The sequence below is a fragment of the Triticum aestivum genome, chromosome 4A, assembly GCF_018294505.1.
Source record: "Triticum aestivum cultivar Chinese Spring chromosome 4A, IWGSC CS RefSeq v2.1, whole genome shotgun sequence".
Classification (NCBI taxonomy): Eukaryota; Viridiplantae; Streptophyta; class Magnoliopsida; order Poales; family Poaceae; genus Triticum; species Triticum aestivum.
The window spans coordinates 172,350,290-172,358,566 of record NC_057803.1 but is presented as its reverse complement, the minus strand read 5'-3'; positions in this window follow the sequence as shown (position 1 = coordinate 172,358,566).

The following is an 8,277-nucleotide window of genomic DNA, read 5'->3' as shown; positions in this document are numbered from 1 at the left end:
CACCCTCCTAGACCCCCGAGGGTTGTCTTTGTTGCTGGTGATTCCCATCAGCCACTTCTCCAAGGTGTCCTCGCTGACGTCCTCCGGGTGGATCCGAGTGGAGTCCTCCAGCCCAGAGTACATCCACATCGGATGATCGCGTGCCTGAAGCGGTTGGATGCGTCGACCGAGAAAGACCTCCAGCAAGTCCATCCCAGTCACCCCATCGCGGACGAGTTGGACGACCCGCTCGACCAGCACCTTGACCTGCGCCTTCTCTTCTGGGACCACCTTCAGGGGGAGGGCTTCTCCACTCGAGCCAAAGAAAAGGGAGGAAGTCTAGTCGACTGACCCGGGGTCGGCTGATCCTTACAGTAAAACCAAGTCGACTGCCAACCCCGGACCGAGTCGGGAAGGATCATTGCTGGGAAGGTGCTCTTGTTCCTCATCTGGATCCCCAGGCCCCCGCACATCTGGATCACGTGCGTCATCTCATCACTCAGATTGGCCTTTTTGACCGACTAGGAGCGGCAGGTGAAGATATGTTTGAAAAGACCCCAGTGCGGTCGACAGCCCAAGAAATTTTCACACATTGACATGAAAGCAGCCAGATAGACTATGTTGTTTGGAGTGAAATGGTGGAGCTGAGCCCCAAAGAAGTTCAAAAAGCCCCGGAAGAAAGGATGGGGAGGCAGTGAGAATCCGCGATCTACGTGGGTGGCGAGGCGAACGCACTCACCCTCCCTTGGCTGCGGCTCAGTCTCGTTCCCTGGGAGCCATGCCGATTTGTGGGGGATCAGTCCCCCCTCCACCAGGTCGTCGAGGTTGTCCTGGCTGATCATCGAGTGGATCCAGTCGCCCTGGATCGAGCCCGGCGGCAGGCCGGATCTCGACGAGGATCCGCCCCGGTTGGTTCGCTTGCCCTTCGCCTTCGCGGTCACCTTCTTCACGCGCTCCAATGCCACCGTCTTCTCTTTCCCCATGGCGAAGGATTGAGTTCGAGCGAGGGTCCGGCGACGAGAGCAGAAGCGAGCGTGGCGGAGAGGTCGAAGGAAGAAGAAAAGAGAATGGGAGCGCATGGGGAAGAGGCCGGGTCCGGTGCCTTTTATAAGGTCGTTCCCCGAGTGACTGAGTGGTGGACCCAGGCAATCAAAACAAATCCCGCAACAGTCGTGCACGCAGTACATGGCGAAAAAGGTGGCACGGAGATCGAGGGGACTTGCCTAATCCGTCCCGATTACCACGGTCTTGCCCGTCTGGCGTGTTTCCCGAAATTCGAATCCCGTGAAATCCACGGAGAGCAGAGCAACTTGCCAGACTGAAAACACCCTCTACATTATCATTCAGAATTCTACCGTGAAAATTCACTCGACAAAAACCAAGAATGGACCAAGGTGAATGAAAAAGGAGTCGACATCGTCTCCTCAGTTCATTGTTCCAGAACAAGATATACTCATAGCACAAAGAATGAGTCGGAAGTGTTCCCAACTCCTTCCTCACTCAAACCCTGATCCATTTGGGGGCTAATGATGAAGCTATGTACCTAGGGTAGGGTCATGGATCTGTCCAACATACCCTCCCCAAGGACATCTCTAGAAGGAATCAGAAGCAGTCGAAGAGAAACCATCATCTACTCGACCATGAAGATGTGTTCACTCGACCACCTTGAAGACACTCGACCACCAGAAGATGAGAAACCCTTCACTCCGCAATGGTCGGGGATTAAGTCATAGCTTTATGGACATTTATAGCACTTTACTTTGGACGTTACCAGTAACGCTCCTCCTTTATGAACATTGAACCCTGTGTAACGGAGGGGAGCAGGGGTCCTGGCACACTCTATATATGACACCCCCCTCCTCTGGGACAAGGGTTCGCACCATCTGTAATTCACACACATATATCCAGTCGACCGCCTCCGGGCTCCGAGACGTAGGGCCGTTACTTCCTCTAAGAAGGGCCTGAACTCGTAAAACTCGCATGTACAACTCCTCCATAGCTAGGATCTTGCCTCTACATTCCTACCCCCTATTCTACTGTCAGTCCTAGAACCACGACACCTACTTCACCATGATTTGGGCCCAGGGTAAGGAATTGGGAAGTAATAAGTAGATGATGTGTTGCTAGAGTGACAGAAGCTTGAACCCTAGTTTATGCGTTGCTTCGTAAGGGGCTAATTTGGATCCACGTGTTTCATGCTATGGTTAGATTTACCTTAATTCTTCTTTCGTAGTTGTGGATGCTTGCGAGAGGGGTTAATCATAAGTGGGAGGTTTGTCCAAGTAAGAACAAAACCCAAGCACCGATCCACCCACATATCAAAGTATTAAAGTAACGAACACGGATCTTATGAGCATGATAAAAACTAACTTGACATAATTCCCATGTGTCCTCGGGACCGCTTTGCTTTATATAAGAGTTCATCCATGCTTATCCTTTGCTGCACAAAGGATTGGGACACCTTGATGCACCTTTATTACACTTGTTACTTGTTACCCGTTACAAATTATCCTATCACAAAACTATCTGTTACCGACAATTTTAGTGCTTGCAGAAAATACCTTGCTGAAAACTGCTTGTCATGTCCTTCTGCTCCTCGTTGGGTTCCACACTCTTACTTATCGAAAGGACTACAATAGATCTCCTATACTTGTGGGTCATCAAAACTCTTTTCTGGCGCCGTTGCCGAGGAGTGAAGCGCCTTTGGTGAGTGGAATTTGGTAAGGAAAACTTTCATATTATGTGCTAAAATTTACTATCACTTGTCACTATGGAAAATCATTCTTTGAGGGGTTTGTTGGAGATATCTTCACCTTGACCGGTAGAGAAAGAAGTTTCTCCTCAACCTAATGCACCTACTAAAAGTATTTATTATGAAATTCCTTTGGGTATGATAGAGAATCTGCTAGCTAATCCTTATGCAGGAGATGGAACACTACATCCTGATATGCATCTTATCTATGTGGATGAAGTTTGTCGATTATTTAAGCCTGCAGGTTTGCCCGAGGATGAAGTCAAGAAGAATATCTTCCCTTTATCTTTTAAGGTAAAGGCATTGACATGGTATAGGCTATGTGATGATATTGGAGCTCGGAACTACGACCAATTGAAATTGGAATTTCATCAGAAGTTTTATCCTATGCATCTAGTTCATCGTGATCAGAATTATATATATAATTTTTGGCGTCGTGAAGGAGAAAGTATCGCTAAAGCTCACGGGAGGCTTAAGTCAATGTTATATTTCATGCCCCTATCATGAGCTCTCAAGAGAAATTATTATTCCGAATTTTTATGCTCGGCTTTCTTGTAATGATCAATCCATGCCCGATACTTCTTGTATTGGTTCTTTTATAAAGAAGACGATTGAATTCAAATGACATTATTGGAAAGTATTAAACACGACTCTGAAGATTGGGAGCTCGATGAAGGTAAGGAGTCATGTACAAACCTTAAGTTTGATTGTGTTGAATCTTTTATGGATACCGATGCTTTTCATGAATTTAGCACTAAATATGGACTTGACTCTGAGATAGTAGCTTCTTTCTGTGAATCATTTGCTACTCATGTTGATCTCCCTAAGGAGAACTGGTTTAAATATCACCCTCCCATTGAAAGAAAAGTAGTAGAACTTGTTAAAGCCGAAGAAGAAACCATTACTTATAATGGTAATCCAGTTGTTCCTACTGATTATATTGAGAAACCCCCTTTTCGTGTTAGAGTAAAGGAACATGCTAAAGTTTCAGTTGTGGTTCGTAAGAGTTATACCAGAACAACTACACCCCCTGAACAAATTAAAGTTGAACCTAGTATTTCTATGGTAAAAGATCTCTTGGTCGATAATATTGATGGGCATGTTATTTCTTTCTGTGATGAAGCTTCTAGAATTGCCAAAACCGATGATAAAGACAAACACAGACCTATTGTTGGCATGCCTGTTGTCTCTGTTAAAATAGGAGATCATTGTTATCATGGCTTATGTGATTTGGGTGCTAGTGTGAGTGCTATCCCATTTACTTTATATATAAAAATTATGAATGATATTGCACCTGCTGAAATAGAAGATATTGATGTTACTATTAAGCTTGCTAATAGAGATACTATCTCACCAGTTGGAATTGTTAGAGATGTTGAAGTCATGTGTGGTAAAATAAAATACCCTACTGATTTTCTAGTTCTTGGTTCCCCACAAGATGATTTTTGTCCCATTATATTTGGTAGACCTTTTTTGAACATTGTCAATGCTAAGATAGATTGTGAGAAAGAAATTGTTAGTGTAAGTTTCGGTGATGTGTCTCATGAGTTTAATTTCGCCCAATTTCCTAGACAACCCCATGATAAATAATTGCCTAGTTAGAATGAAATTATTGGTCTTGCTTCTATTGTTGTTCCTCCTACTGAACCTTTAGAACAATATTTGCTAGACCTTGAAAATGATAAGTTCATGAATGAAAGAAACAAAACAGATGAAATATTCTTTAAACAAATGCCTGTTTTGAAACACAATTTGCCTGTTGAGACTCTTGGAGACCCTCTACCACCCAAGAGTGATCCTGTGTTTGATCTTAAACAATTTCCTGATACTTTGAAATATGCTTATCTTGATGAAAAGAAGATGTATCATGTTATTATTAGTCCTAACCTTTTAGAGCATGAATAAAAGAAATTATTGAAAACTCTCAAGAAGCACTGTGCCTCTATTGGATATACTGTGGATGATCTTAAGGGCATTAGTCCCACTCTATGTCAGCACAAAATTAATATGGAGCCTGATGCTAAACCAATTGTTGATCACCAATGACGGTTAAATCCTAAGATGAAAGAAGTGGTAAGAAATGAAATATTAAAGCTTCTAAAAGCATGTATAATTTATCCTATTGCTGCTAGTAGATGGCTAAGACTTGTTCATTGTGTCCCTAAGAAGGGAGGTATTACTGTTGGTCCCAATGATAACAATGAATTGATTACACAAATAATTGTTGTAGGTTATAGAATGGTAATTGATTTTAGAAAATTAAATAAAGTAACTAGGAAAGATCATTATCCTCTACCTTTTATTGATCAAATGCTAGAAAGACTATCCAAACATACACAGTTTTTCTTTCTAGATGGTTGTTCTGGTTTTTCTCAAATACTTGTGTTACAAGAGGATCAAGAAAAAACTACTTTCACTTGCCCTTTCAGAACTTTTGCTTATAGACGTATGCCTTTTGGTTTATGCAATGCACCAGCTAACTTATAAACATGTATGACTACCATATTCTCTGGTTTTTGTGAAAAGATTGTTGAGGTTTTCATGGATGATTTCTCCGTTTACGGTACTTCTTTTGATGATTGCTTAAGGAACCTTGATCGAGTTTTGCAGAGATGTGAGGAAACTAATCTTGTCTTGAATTGGGAGAAGTGCCACTTTATGGTTAACGATGTCAGCGTTCTAGGAATGGGGGTCCCCAGACTTGCCTGCCTGCGGCCTGCGGCGTGGCTCAAGTGGGGGCCCAGCGCGACCCATCTTCATCAGCTCAAGCTCAAGACCCTCGCGAGGGGCCAAACCTTGCGGGCCAGACGATAGAAAGCTTCCTCAGAGGCAGCCTCATCAGGCAGGCTCGCGAGGAGGCAGAGAGATCAAGGCAGGGGTACCTCACGAGGAACCCGTGACGCAAGCCATGACAATCGAGACCAGGCGGGCGCCAGGCGGGCGCCGGCCTGCGCAGTGTCCTTGTTTCCCCTTTGGTGCAAAGGGGGCAAGCACAGGCCAAGGCACTGGGCAAAGGTTGCCTTTCCAGTGCAACGAGACCAAGACCAGCAGAGCGGCAGGACGGAGGTCACCGTGGAGCCCAAGACAGCGTCATCACCAGTGCTTTTGGCAGCCGAAGACCACCTTTAGTCAGGATAACTTGTACTATATGTTCCCTTTCAAAATGGCCAATTGTTGGCACCCTTCCCGCTCATTATTTGGGGAGAGGCTCAGGGCCTCTATAAGTAGAACTAGCCACACAGAGTAGGGGATGATCCAAAAAAGATCTGGTAGAACCCTAGCAGAGAGAGAGAGAGGCGACTGAACTCACCCAAGCAGTTCATCGCACCAGCTCAAGAACACCTCTCGCGAGGCTGTTCTTCCTTTGTACTGTTCATCATCAGCCCCGTGAGGCAATCCACCACACCACACACTGGAGTAGGGTATTACACCACAACGGTGGCCCGAACCAGTATAGACCTTGTGTCCCTTGTGTTGTTCGCTGTTTCCAGTTAAGATCACGCAAGGAGATTGGACGTAAATAGGTAGGGGATAGATCTCCGTGCACACCCTAGTGTTCGAACCTCAAGGGTCTGCCGGAACCCAAAATCTGACATTTGGTGCGCCAGGTAGGGGTGCGCCAGAATCTTTCTTCCGATGTTCGCGTGTGAACTTCTATCGTGTCCATGGCTGACGCTCGTCGGGCTCGCGCCGAGCGCCGGGCTGCTCTCGCCACCCGCGTCGCCCAGATGGCGCCCGCGGGCGGACGTCCTCGTCGTTCCCCGTCGCCTGCCGCCAACGCCGCCACCGGCCCGGTGGGGAACGAGCAGCAGGCCTCATCCCATCATCCTTCGGTACGGCGGGAGGGCCGCACCACCACACCGTCGCTGACTCCAGCCGCTTCGTTGTCCCACGCCCGTCGCGCCCCCACGGACGCGCACGCCGCGCTACTCCTGGCAAGAGAACTCTTGCACTACTGCCCCGTCGATGACCTCTACGAAGACTGGCTTGCCCGCATCACCGAGCTCGTCAGCGCCGCAGGGGGCTCCCCCTTGCCGTCCCTCTCGCTGCCTCGCCCTCCATTCTGCGTAGGAGGCAAGGATCTGGAGGTGCCTCCACCACCTCCTCCCCAAGGAGGCGCCCTGGCTCCAAGGCGCGCGGCCCCGGGGCGAGACCCTCCGCGCCCGGCGCCTGTGCAGCAAGAAAGGAGCTGCCAAGAGATCCCTCGTCCCCAAGAAGGCTCTCGCGCGCTCCCGGCGCCGGCGCGCCAAGATCACGTCCCTGCACCTCCACACCAAGACCCCGCACTGCTCCAAGCGGTGGCGCGCGGTAATCCCCAGGATCAAGCCCAGTACCAGCAAAAGGCACCGGTGGCCACAGCAGGCTGCCGTGCGCTCACCCCCGAGCTACGCGGCGTCGTATGGTCAGGCAAGTTCAAGCCTGACCTGCCCCCTCTCTACAATGGCACGGCAGACCTTGCGGAGTTCCTGCAACTCTACGAGCTATGCATAAGGATGGCAATTTTACCCATGGACATGGATATCCATGGATACCCGACCCGAATGGATAGGGTTTGGATATGCTTTTGTGTCCATGGGCGGCGCCCAAACCCGACCCGATTACACGTGGATAGGGCATGGATATAATCTTGTATCTGTGGGTATACCCAAACCCGACCCGATAGTATGATTTAATGGGCAAAAATCTGCTATCCCTACCACACAGTCACATGTCCCACTGCAATTTTACACTTTGTTATCTAAAACATGTAAAAGAAATCACACAATCCCCATCATAACTTTTATTATTTGACATTCAGTTCCCACCATAACATACTCCAAGGCCTGATGGGCTCGAATCCGTCGAAGATCAAGTCTCTGTGGATGTCGGCGGTGTAGTTTAAGTTTCCGAACGTGATCTGATGGCTAGGGGCGTAGCTCTCGATCTGCTCCAGATGGCCAGGCGAATTGGCCCGTAGTGTGAAGTTGCCGAATACGAAGATCTGTCCGGGGAGGAAAACCTCACCCTGGACCGCATCGTTACCGATGATCGAAGGGGCCATCGAGCCTTATGGTGACGGCACAGTGGGACTCTCAATGAAAGCACCAATGTCGGTGTCAAAACCGGCGGATCTCGGGTAGGGGGTCCCGAACTGTGTGTCTAAGGCGGATGGTAATAGGAGGCAGGGGACACGATGTTTACCCAGGTTCGGGCCCTCTTGATGGAGGTAATACCCTACGTCATGCTTGATTGTTCTTGATGATATGAGTATTACAAGAGTTGATCTACCTCGAGATCATAGAGGCTAAACCCTAGAAGCTAGCCTATGGTATGATTGTATCTTGTCCTACGGACTAAACCCTCCGGTTTATATAGACACCAGAGGGGGCTAGGGTTACACAAAGTCGGTTACAAGGGATGAGATATACATATCCGTATTGCCAAGCTTGCCTTCCACGCCAAGGAGAGTCCCATCCGGACACGAGACGAATTCTTCAATCTTGTATCTTCATAGTCCAACAGTTCGGCCAAAGGATATAGTCCGGCTGTTCGGAGACCCCCTAATC